General features: G+C 44.8%; 1 non-coding gene across 1 annotated transcript; it reads left to right on the top strand.

Moving 5' to 3' along the window:
• The first annotated feature begins 16947 nt into the window (after positions 1-16947).
• TRNAM-CAU (transfer RNA methionine (anticodon CAU)) lies at positions 16948-17020 on the top strand. Its single transcript has one exon. It is a non-coding gene; the product is annotated as a tRNA-Met (tRNA).
• The last annotated feature ends 4287 nt before the right edge of the window (positions 17021-21307 follow it).

Below are 21307 nucleotides of genomic sequence, written 5' to 3'. Positions count from 1 at the left end.
TTTGTGACCTATCGTTGGAGGGACAGAATTAGTTGTCTGTGACAGCAGGTCTTCCATGAAGGCCGGCGCTATTTGCGTTATATGCTGAGCAGGAGAAATGCCTTTTACAGTGCTTTACTGAATATTCCTTTACCGTTTATTTTATTTTTGGAGCTTGTGTATTAAATCAATGTTATTCAAATTCACCCTTAATGACCTTTATAACAAAGTCTTCCTTGTGGAGGTTATAAGATAGCATGTATATTTTAATTATACTGCACAAAAAGTTTTGTTAAATTGCATGTAGGGATTTCTAAAATTAACTCGAGCAACACTTCTGAACTGTTTATCTCAGGGTCAGGACCTGTTAAATAACTCAGAGTTGAGGGATGGTTTTATGTTTCAGTGTCATCCATTAACACTGCAGTTAGCAGGAGGGCAGGGCAAATAGTGACAGCAGATATTTATAGCAATTCCTTGTTCCCAAATTGAGTGCTTGGTGCACGGCGCCCCTGGCTAGTTTTGATGGCGCACCTGGGTGCCACGGCGCACAGATTGGGAACCACTGTACTACAGTGATGATCATCCACCACACACTCCCTGCTCCTCGCAGCCTCCTACACAATGAACTGGACTCTTTGTACCCGGACTTTGAAAAGGTAACGTATCAGCTGGAGTAACCTGGTCCCTGTACGTAGCCAGTTCATCACGGTTGGCCTGAACTTGTGACTTTTCCCTGGTCTAGCACAACCAGATGACCATGTGTGGCACTTTGTGCTTTTATGCGCTATACTATCTAAATCTTTGAACTTGCATATCTCCAGCCCAACTGATTGGATTTTTCATTGTTTTGGTGTCAAATAATTAATTAACTTTTACTCTATTTTTCTAAATTGGCATGATAGTTCTTTATGTTCTGGTTTCACTTTATTATTGTTTCTATGCTGCGTATATAATTTACTCATTGCTTCTAGGTGAAACCTGACTGCATTCATGGTAAGCTACAGGTTAATTTAGTGTCTTATGTGGTTCATCCTCACAAGGATTATCACTGCTGCTTGAGAAATGCTCATACACCCCAACCAGCAATCCAATTTCACGCAGGAAGGATCTCCTCCATACCTTTCCTGTGAGTGATGAAAGGGCAACGCCTTACCTTGATAAATCTGCCCCATAATGTTTGAACCTGTATGGTGAAGTTTGGTTGCAGCTCTATGATGACAGTTCATAGCCCGCCGTGCTGACCTAGGATTATAACTTATGAACCGCAAGTAACAAAAGGAGCTCTGTGACGAAAGCAGTAACCCCCACTGAGCTATCCACACAAACTATAAAGTTCTGTGTTCCGCATGGTACACTTTCTTTGCAACAGGCATATACACTACTTTATGATAAGTCAAACCTGCCATTAGACACAACTCTGATCTCACTCCAGAAGGAACATTAATCACCAGAGTTATCTCACATTATTATAGTTGCCTGAAAACTGTGAGGGGCACACGAACTCTGCAGAGGTGATTTAAAACATATAAGTTATGTCTAAATACCCTGCCTCCCACAGGTCAGCACCAGGTGGGGTGCACCAGTCCTTACTGTGCTTCACTGCATGACCAGGTCCAAAGCAGTCACATTGTCTGACATCACCGGATGCACAGGAGAAGGAGCTGCAATCTCAAAGTGAAGCAGGGGTCAGAGGGCAGCAGGGACAGTCACACACAAGGGGGGGTGGGGTGAAGGTTGTAGGTAAGTTGCAGAGTGTGAAAACTCAGGCCTCACAAGGTCCTCATGCCACTTGATGACACTGTTGTGTGGCAAATGAAGGATGCAGGCACACTGACCCCACAGAGTCAACTGCAGTGCTTGGTGGAGCGGGTATGCAGCAAATGCAGGGCAGAGGCACAGTGACCTCACAGAGTCATCAGGAGCAGGTATGCAGCAAATGCAGGGCACGGACACACTGATCTCACAGAGTCATCTGCACTGTATGGAGGAGGAGATATGCAGCAAATGCAGGGTGCAAGCACACTGACCTCACAGAGTCATCTTCATTGCATGGAGGAGCACGTATGCAGCAAATGCAGGGTGCAGGCTCACTGACCTCACAGAGTCGACTGCAGTGCTTGGAGGAGCAGGTATGCAGAAAATGCAGGGCATGGGTACACTGATCTCACAGAGTCATTTTCACTGCGTGGAGGAGCAGGTATGCAACAAATGCAGGGTGCAGGCTCACTGACCTCACAGAGTCATCTGCACTGCATGGAGGATCAGGTGTGCAGCAAATGCAGGGTGCAGGCTCACTGATCTCACAGAGTCATCTTCACTGCATGGAGGATCAGGTATGCAGCAAATGCAGGGTGCAGGCTCACTGATCTCACAGAGTCATCTTCACTGCATGGAGGATCCGGTATGCAGCAAATGCAGGGTGCAGGCTCACTGATCTCACAGAGTCATCTTCACTGCATGGAGGATCAGGTGTGCAGCAAATGCAGGGTGCAGGCTCACTGACCTCACAGAGTCATCTTCACTGCATGGAGGAGCAGGTATGCAGCAAATGCAGGGTGCAGGCTCACTGATCTCACAGAGTCATCTTCACTGCATGGAAGAGGAGGTATGCAGCAAATGCAGGGTGCAGGCTCACTGACCTCAGAGTCATCTGCACTGCATGGAGGAGCAGGTATGCAGCAAATGCAGGGTGCAGGCTCACTGACCTCACAGAGTCATCAGGAGCAGGTATGCAGCAAATGCAGGGCACGGGCACACTGATCTCACTGAGTCATCTGCACTGCATGGAGGAGCAGGTATGCAGCAATGCAGGGTGCAGGCACACTGATCTCACAGAGTCATCTGCACTGCATGGAGGAGCAGGTATGCAGCAATGCAGGGTGCAGGCTCACTGACCTCAGAGTCATCTGCACTGCATGGAGGAGCAGGTATGCAGCAATGCAGGGTGCAGGCACACTGACCTCACAGAGCCGTCAGTGCCACATGGACTCAGTCTCCCGTAACGGAAAGCACCCCAGCTTCGGATGTGCTACTCACAAGGGAGGTATTGTGAAGGGCAGGGTTGCATTTTCTCTTTGTTGCCCAGGAAAGGACTGGAAACCAAAAGCAGCTCTGGCAAACATGTTCAGATCATCCCTACACTGTAGGAAGTTGTGAGTACAACAGGGCAACGGGGGCCCGGTTGGGCCACATCAGCTCATCTGCTCTGAATACCGCCCCTAGCCTGCAGCCTACCAGGGGAATGCAGAGCGGCAGAATGGCTAGTCCAGCACTGGTATTGCCAGGGAGGTGCTCCTCATAGGAAGCTGCTGAACCCAGGTTCCTGCAGAACAGTGCAGATCTCTCTGCTGGGCAGTGGACTTCCTGGGTCCTTCAGCAGCAGCATGTCTAGAGTCTTCCTCGGTCCGTAGAGTATGGTCCAAACTGTTAGAAGGAGGACAGCCTGGGCTCCTGGGATCCTTACCTTCGAGTGTGCAGTGCTCCATGAGTGAAACGGTGAAATTGGATATTCTGCAGGGAGGAGCATTCATTCTGAAGGCAGCTGGACTGTCCTTACTGACCAGCCAAATCCAAAGCCAGTCCCAACCTTCTAGGAGGAACCATTCAACTCAAAATGAGCTTTCTGTGCCTTGTGCCTCATCACTATACATACTGTTGTCTTCACCAGCGTGGCCTGCCCCATGCTTCACAGCACATTAAAATGAGACTCGGGTTGTTACTCACCAGGGACCCTCAATCATTCAAGGTTTTAGTAACCAAGCTCACTAATGGCCTTCCACATTGATAAGGACAGGCGATGCCTAGTGCACTGGGGACCATGCAGTCAACAGAGCACACCTCCAAGTCCATCTTGATCACTGAGTTTTAAAGATGCTTTTCTGCTGTAGTCATTCCAATTAAACCTCCAACAGAGCCATTATCTTCAAGGGGGAAAAAGGCCTCTGTGTGTGTCAATGAGGCCGGAAGAGGGCAAAAAGAATAGGAACTCAAGAAGGTATGTCACACTGAAACTTTAGAGCAGTGGTTCCCAGCCTGTATTTCCGAGGTCCACTGGGGATCTGTGACCCCTCCGCAGGGGGTCCACGACTGCTTAGACAATTCAATAATATTTACAGATTAATAAAGTATATATGAATAAAGTGGCTAAATGCATAATTGAAATTTTTTAAAGGTACTGTATATGTCAAGGAATTTGAAACTGGAGGCTAAAAATTCAATTAGTTCCTCAGATTGATTCATTGGAGCAGTGTAGGTGCATCAAACAGAATATAGTATTGACAATGTGTGGTTCCAATGAAATTTAGGTAACAGCTCCAACCTTTCAAATGAAATTAAAAATTTTAATTTTTAATTTATATTTGTTTGCAATTTAAATAAAATGTGTTATCATTTGTGTATGTGGTTGATGAATGCTTGTTTCTGTACTTTTTGTGTATTGTTTTACAGTTCAAATCATCAACAATGTTTAGGCTGGAGTCCCCAGCTTCCAGTAATGACTCAGTGGGGGGGGGGTCGCTGGTTTCCAATAACGATTCAGTGGGGGTCCTAGGGTTCCAGAAATGATAAAATGGGGGTCCAGAGAAGTCAAAAGTTGGAGAACCACTGTTTTAGAGCACATAAACCTCCAACCAAGCTTCCAAAATGCTGAGACTGCCCCAACCAGAATTTCCTAGACCGGAGTTGAGGTATAGCTTGAAATACTGCCAGCACAAGGCGTTTGGAACTTCTGGTTGTTGGTTGACTGGGGTGTGAACCCAACCCTAAACTAACCTGTACTCAACCCTCTGATAACGTGGCACAGAACAGTCAGACGTAAGCTAGAGGCAATGTGCAAAGTTTTTGTACAACACTTCAAACATCACCCATAACAGTTTAGAAAAATAGAAATATTTTAATGAAAAAAACAAGACCAAACAACAAAAATCCAAATAGTAGAACTTGAGATATTCAATTTTAAGGATTTGGGTAAAAATAGCACAAAACAGCACAAAGCACCAACTATGGATATCTAGACTTGCTGGACTGCGCCAAAGTCACAGGTTTAGGTGGATTGCAATGGAGTTAGGCCCACTGAACAAAGTTATCTTAAATCCTGGTTAGGGGAGAGTTGCAATGATCCACGTTGAAGATGTGTCACTCAGCCGAAGCGATGTGTTGGTTCTGAGATGCTTCAAGGCTGCGATGCGAGGGCTTGTGTTGCGATGTGGAGTTTGGTGTCCTCATTGAGGCTGCCGTTGATGAGGGATGCCAGGGCCTGCACTGATAATGCGTTGAGCAGTAGCAGTTCTGATGGACTGTAGTGGAGATGCGGGTCTTTGTGATGGGTCGAATCCATGCAGCAGCTGAGATGTGTCAGTTCTGCTATGGTTTGCACTGTGCAGCTGAGGGGACGCGTCAGTTTCGCTGGATCCACAGAGGTTGGCAGAGCACCTTAAATCCACTTTGAGGGATCCAAGACTGTGGTGGCACCACTTGGCAGTGAAGTGGTCGTGTCTGAGGTCCAATATATATACCTAGTTTTGCCTTTGAAGTGAGGCAAAGCTTTTAGAGGCATGCATTTGAAGTGCACAGGCACCCTGTCTTCCTAGCCCTGGCTCCAGACTAACTACAGGGGGTATGCAACCCTTTGCGTGGAGACAGGACAGAGCATATTCAAGTGTAAGTGGGGCTGGGTCCAGCACTTCCCTCTCAGCCTTCCAGAGATAGCCCATCCAGTCACATCTAAGCTTTCCATTCTGTGGCTGTCTTGGAGGAATATGTAAAGCCCAAATGCCACCCAAATCCAGTCATGTTACCCAGAGACACGCTGTAGGCACCAAATGGCTAAGGCCAAAAACAAATGCATTACCTGATCTGTAATTTAAATTCCTATCACATGATAAGTTTAAAATTGCGACTCTGGAGCCACTAAACATGAAAGGATTATTTGTTCCCCTTTGGGAAGCACACTTATAAAATGCAAAAAGGTAATTCCAATGTTATCCTAAGGGAGGGGTAGACCTTGTAGTAGTGAAAAATGAATTTAAGAGTTTTCCACTACCAGGACATATCAAACTCTGGGCTGTCCGAAGTCTACCCTCGTGGAGACTTATATGTATTAAAAAGGAAGGTTTGGGTCTGGCATGAAGTTTACTTTGCCAAGTCGAAATGGCAGTTAAAAACTGCACACACAAGCTGAAACAGCAGGCCTGAGTCAGGTTTAAAATGCATGCTACCTTAGTGCGTGGCACAATCAGTGCTGCAGGCCCACTAGTGCCATTTCATTTACAGGCCCTGGGGACAGGTATTGCCACTTTACTAGGGACTTACAAGTAAATTAAATATACCAATGTGGTTTAAGACAAGGTAAGAATACAAGCATGTTAGCACTGGATAGCAGTGATAAAGTGTGAAGAGTACTAAGGCCATCAAAAACAAAGTCAGCAAAACAAGAGGTCTGAAGGCAAAAAGTTAGGGGGGAAACCATGCCAGGTATGCTAGGTCTGACATGTACCCTCCCCCCAACTGAAAGTGGGAAGAACTTGGAGAGACCATCCGCATTGGCATGGTCTGTTCCAGGACGGTGTTGCACCGCAAAGGCCATTATTTGTAGGGAGATGGACCACCATAACAGTTTGGGATTCTCACCCCTCATCTGCATTAGCCATCTGAGGGGTCTGTGGTCTGCCTGAACAGGTATGGTCTCAGCTTCTTCAGTGCCCATATCACTGCAAAGGCTTCCCTTTCAATTGCACTCCACCTCGGGTAAGTAACTGCCAACTGATTAAGGCGACATGTTGATCCAGGCCTTCTTTGTTTAGCAGTGTTGTGCCATGCCCTGAGGCGTCCATCTGAACAATTAATTATTTGGATAAGTCAGGGGCCTTGAGCACGGCTTATGCGCACATGCCCTCCTTCAGGGTGTCAAAAGCGTTCTGAAGTGCCTCCGTCCAGATCACCTGATGTGGCTTATTCTTGGAAGTCAGCTGTCTCAAGGGTGCAACAATGGTGCCTTACACCTTGATAAGTCTCCTGTAGTAGCTTTTGAGGCCTACAAAGGCTCTCACCTCTGTCTTGGGGGTTCCCCAGTTTCAATGGTTTTAATCGTGGCCTAGAGGGACTGCACCTTGTCTTCTTCCACTTGGTGACTCAAGTAGACTACTGCACCCTGCCCTATCTGGCATTTACTGGTCTTGACAGTCAGACCTGCCCTCTGCAGAGTCTGAAGCACCTCCCTGAGTTAGCACAAATGGTCTTCCCAACCGAAGCTGAAGACCGCATTCTCATCTAGATAGGAGGCACAGAAGTTCTTTAACCCAACCATGGCCTAGATGGTGAATCTCTGGAAAATGTCAGGGGCATTCTTTAACCTGAAGGCATTACCCAGAACTAGAAGTGCCCTTCTGAGGTAAAGAATGCAGACCTCGCATTAGCCACCTTTGGTCAAGACAAGCAGCCAGTACCCAGATGTTAGATCAAACGTACTGAGGAACTGGGCAGCTTCTAGCCAATCTATGAGCTCATCAGCTCAGGAGATGGAGTGTGCATCAGTCTTGGTGAATGCATTGAGCTCCTGGTAATCCACATAGAACCTAAGTTCTGGGGTGGCACCTGGAGGGGCTGCCTTGGGGTCCAACTCCGCTGGGCTCGACCAAGGGCTGCTTAAGGGCTCAATCACCCCTAACTGCAATATCTTGAAGACCTCCTCCTTAATGCTGGCTTTCACCTTCTCATGCACCCTATAGATTTCACTCTTCACCGGTGTACTGTCTCCAGTGTCGATATCATGGGTGCACCATGTAGTGAGTCCTAGGATAAGGGACAATAAAAAGGCAAGCTGTCCCACAAATAGGGCAGTCTCTCTGTTGCTTTAGGGTCAGTGTAGGGGAGAGGCTGATGCCCTCCTCTGACCCACCTTGCTCTTTGCAAGAAAGGAAATTGGGGAAATGATCAGTCTACTTTTTCACCCCATCATCGGTGACCAGGAGCATGGTTGATTCAGAAATCTAAAAAAGTGGTGTTTGAAGCCATTGACATGAAAAACCCTCCTGGGAGCTTTGAGGTCCACTAGATATGTGACCTTACTCTTGAGTTCCTTCACCTCATATGGCCCAGACCAATGGTCTCGTAGGGCTCTGGGCTCTACAGGCTCCAACACCCACAAATGTCTACATGTTCATTTTAGCTTTCTTCCAGAAGCACTTCATCTGGGTATGGAGTGCTGGCATGTAGCTGACCACATCCTAAGGGTCCTTCCAGGGAGCCGGCTCCCACTCCTTCATGACCAGACTTAGAGGTCCTTGCACTGGGTGCCCATACAGAAGCTCAACGGGACTGAAGCCAACGCCCTCCTGGGGCACCTCCTTGTACGCAAACAACAGGCATGGCAAGAGGACGTCCCACTTCCACTTCAAGGACGCTGACAGGCCTGTGATCATGCCTTTAAGGGGCTTGTTGAATGTTTCAACAAGCACACTGGTTTGGGGGTGGTAAGTAGTGGAGAACTTGTAGGTTATCCCATACTTCTTCCACATGGCCTGACTCTGACATGAAGTTGGTATTGCGGTCTGACCCCACCTCCTTGGGGAATCCCACACAGGTACATATCGCCATCAGTGCCCTGGCCACTGCGGGCACAGTCACCTCAGAGGGATAGCCTCCAGGTCCTGGGGGGCATGGCCCTCCACTCCCAGGATGAACCTGTGCCCATGGCTGTTTTGGGGTCCAGAAGCCAAACAATGTTGATGCCCACCCTTTCAAAAGGGGTTCCAATGACAGGGAAAGGTTGCAGAGGAGATTTCTACTTACCTCCTGACTTGCCACTGGCCTGGCAGGTAGGACAGAACCGGCAGAAAGCTTCTGAGGCTCTCCTCATTTGAAACCTATAAAAGTGGGTGTCAGTGTGTTAAAGGTCTCGTCCTGGCCCAAATGACCTGCCAGGGGTACATCATGAGCCAGCTCTATTAGGAAGGTTGTATAGCACTAGGGGAACACCAACACATGTACTGCCCCAGCCTCAGGAACCTTAGGTTCGCTATACAGGAGACTATTCTCTCAGTATATCAGGTGATCACCAGATGTGTTGCCAGCTGCCTGGACCTCAGCCTTCCACTGTAGACCCATAAGAGTGGGGCACACCATCTGCACCTAGCAGAACTCCTCTCTGGTGAGACCCTTTTCCTGCTGCCATTTGGCCAGCTCAGGTATGTTCCTCAGGGTGGTAACATTCTCCCCTGTAGGCTCCAAGACATCCCCTTAGTTTCAGCCTCCTTCCGGGCCATGGGAGTTTCGAGAGAGGGTTACCAGTGCCCCTTACCATTCCTCTTTTTGGCAGGCACCTGGGTCATTCTTCTTGACTCCATGTCCTTCTGACTATCCTCTTGGACAGTCATGACCTGTGTGGTCAGGAACATCTACTCAGGCAACCCTTACATCTCCAAATGAGACCTGAGCTCCATCTCTTTCCAGTAGGTGTGCTCCCAGTCACTGTTAAGCAAACTATCCACAGGCATGGATAGACTCACAGCTACCCTCAATGAACTTGAGCCCCCCCCCCAATCAAAGGGAACTAGAGCCACTGGGTAGTGACTTTCATGTGTGTTGGCTACAACAATTTGGTGGAATACATTAGTGTAGGAAAGTACCATCTTGCCTGGCATGTTACCCCCATATTTCACTGTATATATATGTTGTTTTAGTGTATGTGTCACTGGGACCCTGCCAGCCAGGGCCCCAGTGCTCATAAGTATGTGCCCTGTATATGTTCCCTGTGTGATGCCTAACTGTCTCACTGAGGCTCTGCTAACCAGAACCTCAGTGGTTATGCTCTCTCTGCTTTCCAAATTTGTCACTAACAGGCTAGTGACAAAATTTACCAATTCACATTGGCATACTGGTACACCCATATAATTCCCTTGTATATGGTACTGAGGAACCCATGGGGTTCCAGAAGATCCCTATGGGCTGCAGCATTTCTTTTGCCACCCATAGGGAGCTCTGACAATTCTTACACAGGCCTGCCAATGCAGCCAGCGTGAAATAACGTCCACGTTATTTCACAGCCATTTACCACTGCACTTAAGTAACTTATAAGTCACCTATATGTCTAACCTTCACCTGGTGAAGGTTGGGTGCAAAGTTACTTAGTGTGTGAGCACCCTGGCACTAGCCAAGGTGCCCCCACATCGTTCAGGGCAAATTCCCCGGACTTTGTGAGTGCGGGGACACCATTACACGCGTGCACTATACATAGGTCACTACATATGTATAGCGTCACAATGGTAACTCCGAACATGGCCATGTAACATGTCTGAGATCATGGAATTGTCACCCCAATACCATTCTGGTATTGGGGAGACAATTCCATGATCCCCCGGGTCTCTAGCACAGAACCCGGGTACTGCCAAACTGCCTCTCCGGGGTCTCCACTGCAGCTGCTGCCAACCCCTCAGACAGGTTTCTGCCCTCCTGGGGTCCAGGCAGCCCTGGCCCAGGAAGGCAGAACAAGGGATTTCCTCTGAGAGAGGGTGTGAAGGGCTGGGGAGGAGTAGCCTCCCCCAGCCTCTGGAAATGCTTTGATGGGCACAGATGGTGCCTATCTCTGCATAAGCCAGTCTACACCGGTTCAGGGATCCCCCAGCCCTGCTCTGGCGCAAAACTGGACAAAGGAAAGGGGAGTGACCACTCCCCTGACCAGTACCTCCCAGGGGAGGTGCCTAGAGCTCCTCCAGTGTGTCCCAGACCTCTGCCATCTTGGAAACAGAGGTGTTGGGGGCACACTGGACTGCTCTGAGTGGCCAGTGCCAGCAGGTGACATCAGAGGCTCCTTCTGATAGGCTCTTACCTCTCTTGGTAGCCAATCCTCCTTCCTTGGTAGCCAAACCTCCTTTTCTGGCTATTTAGGGTCTCTGCTTTGGGGAATTCTTTAGATAACAAATGCAAGAGCTCACCAGAGTTCCTCTGCATCTCCCTTTTCACCTTCTACCAAAGGATCGATCGCTGACTGCTCCAGGACGCCTGCAAAACTGCAACAAAATGTCAAGACGACTACCAGCAACATTGTAGCGCCTAATCCTGCCGGCTTTCTCGACTGTTTCCAGGTGGTGCATGCTCTGGGGGTAGCCTGCCTTCACCCTGCACCAGAAGCACTGAAGAAATCTCCTGTGGGTCAACGGAATCTTCCCCCTGCTAACACAGGCACCAAAAGACTGCAACACTGGTCCTCTGGGTCCCCTCTCATCCTAACGAGCGAGGTCCCTGGAACACAGCAACTCTGTCCAAGTGACTCCCACAGTACAGTGACTCTTCAGTCCAAGTTTGGTGGAGGTAACTCCTTGCCTCCCCACGCTAAACTGCATTGCTGGGTACCGCGTGATTTGCAGCTGCTCCGACTCCTGTGCACTCTTCCAGGATTTCCTTTTCGCACAGCCAAGCCTGGGTCCCAGACACTCTAACCTGCAGTGCACAATCTTCTGAGTTGTCCTCCGGCGTCGTGGGACTCCCTTTTGTGACTTTGCATGGACTCCGGGTCACTTTACTTCCAAGTGCCTGTTAGGGTACTTCTGCGGATGCTGCCTGCTTCTGTGAGGGCTCCCTGAGTTGCTGGGCGCCCCCTCTGTCTCCTCCTCCTCCAAGTGGCGACATCCTGGTCCCTCCTGGGCCACATCAGCACCCAAAAACCTCTACCGCGACCCTTGCAGCTAGAAAGGCTTGTTTGCGGTCACCTCTGCAAGCTTCATCGCGATGTGGGACATCCGTCTTCCAAAGGAGAAGCTCTTAGCCCTCTTCTTTCTTGCAGAACTCCAAGCTTCTTCCAACCGGTGGCAGCTTCCTTGCACCTTCAGCTGGCATTTCCTGGGCTCCTGCCCACTCTCGACACTGTCACGACTATTGGACTTGGTCCCCTTGTCTTACAGGTACTCAGATCTGGAAATCCACTGTTGTTGCATTGCTGGTGTTTGTTCTTCCTGCAGAATCCCCCTATCACGACTTCTGTGCTCTATGGGGGTAGTAGGTGCACTTTACACCTACCATTCAGGGTCTTGGGGTGGGGTATTTTTCTAACCCTCACTGTTTTCTTACAGTCCCAGCGGCCCTCTACAAGCTCACATAGGTCTGGGGTCCATTAATGGTTCGCACTCCACTTTTGGAGTATATGGTTTGTGTTGCCCCTATACCTATGTGCTCCTATTGCAACCTATTGTGATTCTACACTGTTTGCCTTACTTTTCTTGCTATTACTTACCTAATTTTGGTTTGTGTACATATAACTTGTGTATATATATATATTACCTTCTTACTGAGGGTACTCACTGAGATACTTTTGGCATATTGTCATAAAAATAAAGTACCTTTATTTTTAGTAACTCTGTGTATTGTGTTTTCTTATGATATTGTGCATATGATATAAGTGGTATAGTAGGAGCTTTACATGTCTCCTAGTTCAGCCTAAGCTGCTTTGCCATAGCTACCTTCTATCAGTCTAAGCTGCTAGAAACACCTCTTCTACACTAATAAGGGATAACTGGCCATGGCACAAGGTGTAAGTACCTCTCGTACCCACTACAAGCCAGGCCAGACTCCTACAGTTAGGGACTAACTGCTCTGAGGTTACCAGATGACATTTCATGGTTGTCATGCTGGCTTCAGTGGTTCTCAGAGCCTCCACCCTTTACCCTAAATTAACCTGTGCTCACCCCCCTGGTAGCATGGCACAGAGCAGTCGGGCTTAACTTAGAGGCAATGTGTAAAGTATTTGTGAAGCACTTCAAACAATAATAACCTGAAAAACACACACAAAAAGGATCCCACACAAGTTTAGAAAAATAGAAGTTATTTTAATAATTACAACAAGGGCAAAATGGCAAAAATTCAAATAGTAGAACTGGAGATATTCATTTTTAAAGATTTGGGCAAAAATAGTGTGAAAAAGCACAAATTGCCAACTGTGGATATCTGGTTGTGTCAGATCAGGATAAAGTCACATGTTCAGGCTGATCACGATGGAGTGCGCGCCAGCTAGTGGGACCCAGTTAGGCCCGCTGAAAAAAGTATCTTAAATCCTGGTTTGGGAAGCGTTGCGAGGATCTGCATAGAAGATGCGTCGTGCAGCTGAAGTGATACATTGATTCTGAAATGTGGGAAGGCTATGATGCACGGGCCTGCGTTGCGAAGATCCAGTCTGTGGGGCTTACAATGCAAAGTCCGACATTGAGGATGCAGCACGCAATCGGGGCGATACGTCAGTTCCGAAGAACTGCGAGGCTGAGATGTGTGGTTCGTCATCGTCGAGGCTGCTGTCAACGAGGGATGTGAAGGCCTGCACCGAGGATGTGTCAGGCAATATCAGTTACAATAGACTGCGGCAGTGATGTGGGGCCTTTGGATGGGTCCAATTCATGCAGCAGTGGATCCTGCAATGGCAGGTTTAAAGTTCAACTTAAGTAAATGGCACAATCAGTGCTGCAGGCCCACTAGTAGCATTTGAATTACCATTTAGTGCCAATTTACTAGGGACTTACAAGTAAATTAAATATGCCAATAGGGTATAAGCAAATTCAACATGTTTTAAGGAGAGAGCACAGGCACTTTCGCACTGGTTACAAGTGGAAAAGTGTGCAGCGTCCTAGGGTCAGCGAAAACGAAGGTAGCAAAACAGGAGGTCTAAAGGCAAAAGGTTAGGGGGAAAACCACACCAAGGATGCTACTTCTAACAAATTTGTACTCCTGGGTTCAGGTACTACCCCGAGGGGTGCTACCTGACTATCGACTTTATTATGTCACCTGACCAAAATATAAGGGGCAAAATACCTTTTTAAAAATGTGTTAATTCCATCAATTTTAATATTACTGAGTTTAGAAATATAGTTACTAAAATGTCAGGGTATTTGATATAGTTTAAATGTAATTGTTTTGTATTTTTCAATTCATTTTGTAAAAATCATTATTAATGGTTCATGTTTTTTATTGTTGTGAAGTATTTGTATTTTGTTTAAATTGTGAGATTATTGGAGGATTAGGTGGGAACTGTTTTATTTTGTAGTTATGTAATTAATTGCTTTGTAATTGGATATTCTTTTTTCTGGGTTGTGGGGGGCTACTGTGTTACTGGATGCATAGTGTTTCATTTATATGTAATTGAATTGAATTTAATTAATTTGCATTTTTTAATTTTGGTTTATATTTTACAGAAAATGCATTAAAGAAAATATATTCTTATACTACATTCACAGTTATTGAAGAAAATATTGGATTCACATTTGTTTTAATGTATAACAGTTTTTTGGTGTGGATTGTGTGAGTTGTTCATTTCTATTAGGAAGATTTAATCCAATAATATTGGTGATTATATTTGTATTAATTAAACAAAATAAATATTAACATATTCAAATTGATGGTATGGTTTTATTAAAATAACATATTTCTTACTATGAACTTTTAATATGTTGTTAAAATGTATTGAATTTCATAATTTTATAGATGTTTAACATATTTCATAGATGTTAAAATAATTTAAAAAAACTAGAACAAATTTGATTACGTTTAATATTTTATATTAGGTCAAATAAAATGATTGGTTTAAAAAATAGTTATTGAAAGTATATGTAGGCATTTTCCATAGTGTTTGTAGAATTGGATGTTCAACATAAAATCTGAACCAGTCAAGTATATACATTTTCCCACTTTCTGTGGGTTTAGAATTATGGTGAATGTTCTTTTTTGAGTTTATAAAATATAGCTAGGAATGCCTACCAAAAGAATCCAGAAACAATCACTTTAACATTAGTGTCTCTGGCCTTAGTATGGTTCATAATAAATCCAATACATCCAAATCCATAGATTGTTTAAATGCTTTCTTTATCAAGACTCTTCCATAAATCGAAATTTCAATACAGTAATCAAAATAATGTAGGTGCTCCAAGTGACGGACAGTGCAAGTGCAAACAAGTGAGCCAAAACCTATATGGCAATTGATGTAGAAAATATGTACAATTTGTACAAAAGAAGAGATCATCCAACAATTTATATACATCTGATAATAATAATATTCAGATTTGGGTAGTCCAACAATCTATGATATGGGTAGACTCGCCATATGTCAAATATGGCATATTGACATGTTTTTGGATGAGTTAACATATGTAGATTTTGCCTATATTATAGTTGTTCTCTAAATCATCAAGTTTGTCCTGGAACTAAGTAAAACTATGTGCACATCCAGTAGCTAAATGGGTTGTGGTTTGTTGGTGTGACACACACATCTCCATAGTACCTGCTGGTACATGTGATGCTGAGCCAGAGGTTGCCCCTGCAGTCACTACAGAGAACAGCCTTTTTCTTTGGGGCAGTTGCTGGGTGAGGCTTATGCCGTCCCACCTCTGGCCCGCATCTCTCTTCTTCTGGCCTCTCTCCTGCCTCTGACGCCTTCTGCCCACTTCTCTCCACTTTAATTTATCCAGTGAGTGAATGTTTGCTGCCCCCTGCTGGTCTGGATATCTCGGTTGGACCCTGGAGCTCATGTCTCTTGCTCCTGGACGGGAGGGGGGGATCTTTCTGCACACTTTAGAATTGTCAGTACCAGTCTCTCTCAGATCAGCTCCCTCTGCAAGGCTCAGTCCACTGCTCCTACAGGGCCCCCAGGGCCATTTTCTTCCATAGCTTTGTGTCAGCGGGCCCCTCTGCTCATCCATCTCAATCCGGGCTGGCCTTTGGCATGGGCGACCTGGGCCCATGCTAAAGGGTAAAGATCTGGAGAGAGCATACTGCGCACGTGCCCGAGACGGCCGGCCAAACATACATGCGCAATGAGTGGGAGTCCGTGACCCCGCCTCTATTAATACGAAACAAAAATAAACTCAGTTTATTATCGTTTTGAATTAAGATTTTGCAGCTGCTGCTGGCAGGGGGCGACGCTCCTCCGCCCTAGCGAGGAGCCGTGCCTACTCAACCCTGATGTTTGGCACCCCTGGCATTCAATAGTGCCAGCTGTCAGCTTCTGAGCAAAGCACTTTTGCCACCAGCTCTCGTTCTTTCACAAATTAAGCGCTGTACTGTGGTACAGTATTATGCTGGTTGACAATATTCATGTGAAAATTATTGATGGAAAAGGTGAAGCGAATGGCCTGGAACAGATCAATCAGTTGTTTAATGTACCAAAATATAGGTTTACCAGGGATGAAGCCAGAACCTTCTATGTGAAAAGCCCATGTAATAACCAGTACACTATGGAACTCCACACATTAGCAATCCATAGATTAAAAAAAGTCTGACTCTGAACTTCAAACTGCAATAAACTCCCATCTGCAGATACGTGATTAGGTTTTACTAGGGAAGCTCATCACAGAATAGAGGTGGAGTGCTTTTATCTGGTGGTTGCATAATTCTATACATTAACCCACATAAAGGGCCATTATTTGATTTTTGTGAAGTCCAGTGAGAAGTAATACACACAACATGTCCATGCGCCTCCCTCACCACCTTCCGGGCTTATTGATTTATCATTATAAAAACATGACTATAAGTCCCGTGGACTATATACTTGCTACAGTATGATGTTAGATAACCTGCAATTTCAGTTCTGTTTTCTTGGCTCGACAAAGACTCGCTGCGCCCTCCTGTGGTCATGAGGGAAGTTGCATCAATATGAACACAATTGCACCACCGGCAAAATCCTCTGCCTTGGGAGTTCTATTCTTTGACAGAGAAAAAGATTCCAAAGTTGGTTGCAAAAACAAATACTATATATATTGTTTCGAGCAAGTGTGAATTTGACAGTGTATTCATTTAAGTAGTGATGCGAAAATATTAATCTTCTGAATTGTAATTACTTCAAACAGTATTACTAATAACAAATTGCATTTGACAAAAGGGATATATTAATTTTATTACTGACCACAAATATTCCACAGTATAAAACAAATGTACTCTATATAGGCACTGTATCAGAGCACGAAGGCAGTGAGAGATAATTTAAATGTTGCCTGAGGTGCCTTCTTAGCGCAGTAGGCAGCGCGTCAGTCTCATAATCTGAAGGTCGTGAGTTCGAGCCTCACAGAGGGCACGTGATTTTTTGTATTTCTCTTCCATCCCATGTATTACTTTTCTGTGTTTTATATTTTGTTCAGTCCAGTAAAGTGTGTTTCTCTCTGCGCCATTATACTTAATCATGCGTTTTCTTGGTCATGCGAGTCAATGTATAGCGTATGTATGCCGCCCTAATTACCCTTCCACATACATGCCAAGAGGCCCGAGTCAGGCGGGAGACTCCCAATTTTCAGAGCCAAACTTGCCTTTATTTAGGCTGTCTCTCGAGAGAATTTGCCTCTTCTTTAATGGAATTCAATGGGGGAAATACATTCTGCTGCTTATTTTTTTTAAAAAAAATCTCCCACTTATCTCTTCTAAAATGTTGGCATGTATGCCTTAATTCAATCTATAAAATCCTGAAAGAATACAGACAGCTTGATGCATTCTGCATAGAAGATGGCTTTCTTTTCATACATTAATTATTGTTTTCGTAAAGAAAAGGTGCCATGAGGACGTTTCAAAGCACATGAGGACATGGCTGTTAGACTTCCCGCCTGCTTATGTGTGACATTTACATGTTTGCCGTGTGCTAATCTCTGATATTTCCACAATTTAAGTGTGACATTTTTGTGCCACAAACGTACTCATGGAGCCAAGCATAACATTCTCATCTACAAAAGTATTTCCCAACCTGTGGTCCGGGGACCTTCGGGGTCCAGGAAACCTTCTCAGGGGGTCGGCGACTGCTTGGAAATATAAATAATATTTACAGATTAATAAAATGAATACAAATAAAGTGGCTAAATGTACAAATGACAATTTTAAAACGTACTGTAACTGTCAAGGAATTTGAAACTGGATGTTAAAAATTAAAAATTAAACTAATATCCTCAGATTGATTCGCGGGAGTAGCGCAGGTGCATCAAATAGAATATAGTATGGACGGTGTGTGGCTTCAATTAAATTTAGAAAAGCTCCAACCTTTCTATTAAACACATTTTTCTTGATTTATATTTGTTTGCACATTCATTAAAATGTGTTATTTCTGTATGCGTCTGATGAATGCTTGATTCTGTATTTTTAGGTCGAGTGCGCAAGCGCTTTGACCTGTTGTAAGTATTGTGGGGTTTTTTTGTGTGGTATATTTTTTATTGTCATTTTTCAAAACAATATACAGCATACAGAAACAGAGAGCAATAAGCACTTAACATCCGCATGCATCATACAACTGAAAACCTGAAAGGGCCACACCAGTGAGATGTCAAACAAATGAAACAATAGAGACAATCAATGGAGGCAAAGCGTCCCAAAAATGTCTGCTATCTAGTAATAATTTCTAAGATATACAACATCTACTGAAATATACCATATGAAGTATCTATAATACAATAACAAAACACAGCATCTCGATGGGGAGATGCGATGATATAGTATAATAGAATAGAATAACATAATGTGTTTATAGGAGCAAGTCAGCAACACCATTTTAAAATTTTATAAAGTTATGTAATTATCTACCTTACTTTAGGCCTCAAAAGAGGACACAGGTATGTGTATTCCTAATAGAACTAATAGACCCGCCCTCTCCAACCTGCCCCATCATTAGAGGTCCCGTAACTACAAAGACCCCTAACTGAGTGGTGAAGGAAATATAGGCCTATAACATTATAGAACCACCAAGCTGGGGACATCTGACTTTAGATGGGACATGATGGCCTATGGGAGCCAAGTAGAGGGGAAAGACGAGTATCTCTAAATAGTGATGTACAATGACGTGGATATAGTCACAGTTAAGGGAAATATATCTGACAAGATAGGAGTATATACAAAATTAGGCTAAGAAAGGACAAATAAAGAAAACCAGAATTGTATAAGGAGAAGAAGAAATGGAAGCTGGAGGGAAAAAAGAGGGAAAGAAGGAAAATATCAAAGAAGGAAACAGAAAAGGCAAAGGCAGAAGAAAAGGTAAGAGGAAAAATAGAGAGGACAGAAGCCGAGAACAGGTGTAAAATAAAAATGAGCACAATAACGAGAGGAATAATGGTGATGTGAATGAGGATGGAAATAATAGTGAAGATGATAATGATGATGATAATAGTAATAAGAAGATTAACAACTATAGTAATAGTGAACGGGCGGGGGGGGACACGTCTATGGAAGACCAGCGTACAGAAGGGAAAGAGGGAGAGGTATGAAAGAGTGTGTGAAGAGAATGCATGTGCGCACTTAGTGGAGTCCAATGCGAAATGAATAAGGGTAAGAAGGCCCATCACTTTAATTTATCATTGATAAATGCTTTACGTATGTCCCGCCTTGAGGCTAGTTCGTTACCACCTTGCAGACTGGCCCCTGTTACTTGGATAATTGTACGATTGCGATACGTTTGACTGCAAGCAAACTTCTTTTTCGTTTTGTGTCTCTACTTCGCACTCGCGCTCATGGCGGCCATGGCTCTCTGAATTGGCTCACTTATGTCAGCTTTTATACTTTTCATTTTCAATTTATGTGACAAGAAAAGTCCAGTTAGGAATTTACAACGCTAATAGCTCTAACTCGAGCAAAAGCGTGACCCATTGTTTGTCTATTGTTTTGCGGTTCAAATCATCGACAATGTTTAGGCCGGGGTCCCTGCTTCCAGTAATGACTCAGGGGAAGGGCAGGCCCCTTAATTCCAATAACGATTCAGTGGGGTCCCCAGGTTCCAGTAACGATAAAGTGGGGGTCCACAGAAGTCAAAAGGTTGAGAACCACTGCACTACTAGATATAAATTGCACAAGATGCAGTGCTTTAAATGGATAAGTACTATCAGGCACTGAGCACCTGGACTTCTTTAATTTGAAAGCAAAAGTACCACCACTTCTCAACACTGGTGTATTTTTTTTAGTGCGGAACTACCTCTACTTCTCAGCAGCAAATACCCACTTCTATATTTCCATTTAAATTAGGGGTGGGCATAACTCGCATATTCCCTGTATCGTAATTATGAAAAATTACGTCAAAATTACACAAAATTATGCAATTATACAATGAGCATAACTCTGCATTTAGCTCTATTTTATTAGGGCAAAGTCCACACTTGTTTCAAAAGGAACCAAAGGAAGCACTTTGAGCTAAGAAAATAGCACTAAATGTAACAGAACAGGGACAGCTGCAGCGACTTGCACATTGTTCCTGTGCTCTTGGTTCGGCATTTTTGCCCCAAATTAATCCAAACTATGCGAGCTAGTGTAATCACATAATTTTGTGTAATTTCGCATTGCAAGAATAAAGTGTAATTACCAAAATTAATATGATTACTCAGGCGTAATTAAAATTTCACCCTGGCCTAATTTAAATCACAGCCCAGGAGTATATAAACTGGCTCTCAGTGGAGGAATTGCCCTAGTAAAAGACAAAATATGAGGAGCAGCACACATTGACCTTTGTGACCTTTCACATTACTAGGATTCCCCTATCAGCTATAATTCTCACAAGGTCATCTTTGCCTACCCAGTATATGTGCACGGTCCATTCCCTGCTGTCCTCCAGATCAGAGGTCTTCAAACTGAGGGACATGCCCTCATGGGGGTCTGCGGATGCATTCCCAGGGCACAAATGCCTCAGCAAGTAATTATAGATGAAAATGGCCTTGAAGAGTAACTTGGTTTATTTGGTGTGTTTCTAGATTTGTCTTCATTTACATGCAGCATTTGAAGTGCAAAATGGTGTGGGAACTGTGATCCTGAGTGCCTTGGTCACTGGGTCAAAGACGTGGCTAAAAAGAATAAAATCTTCTATAAGTGTCTTTTTAGCTTTTTCACCTTCACATAACTGCATATAAAATTACACGCAAACCTTGCATGATAAATAAATCCAAGTTATACTAATCATTGGAAAATACACTCAAGTTATGAAAACTCACTTGATTAATTCTATCACTGCAGATGCGTACATGTGTGGATGTGTGTGTGTGTGTGGCGAATCAGACAGTACCTAGTGCAAACAATTTTAAAAGTGTTCAGATCTCACCTGAAAACACCCTTACATTACCCTCAAAAAGAATAAATCTTTGTCACCATGAAGATTCAAATGACCAGGAGCAGACTGCAGTACTTTTTAGGTGTGGGGCGGCACATGGGACGGAGACCTGGCTGAGAATTTTTTTTTTTAAAACACACTTACCTGGATTGTCGCCGCCGCCACCACCCAGCCTCTCCTCTGCTGCAGGGACAGGCTCCCAGCCTGCCCGGCGGCCAATCCTGACGCTGCTTAGAGCAGCGTTAGGATTGGCTGGGAGAGCGCGCCCAGACAGACTGGGAGCCTGTGCCTGCACAGTGCGCA

The sequence above is a fragment of the Pleurodeles waltl genome, chromosome 4_2 (genome assembly GCF_031143425.1).
Source record: "Pleurodeles waltl isolate 20211129_DDA chromosome 4_2, aPleWal1.hap1.20221129, whole genome shotgun sequence".
Taxonomy (NCBI): Eukaryota; Metazoa; Chordata; class Amphibia; order Caudata; family Salamandridae; genus Pleurodeles; species Pleurodeles waltl.
Note: the sequence above shows the minus strand (reverse complement) of the source record. Positions and strands in the feature narration are given on the sequence as shown.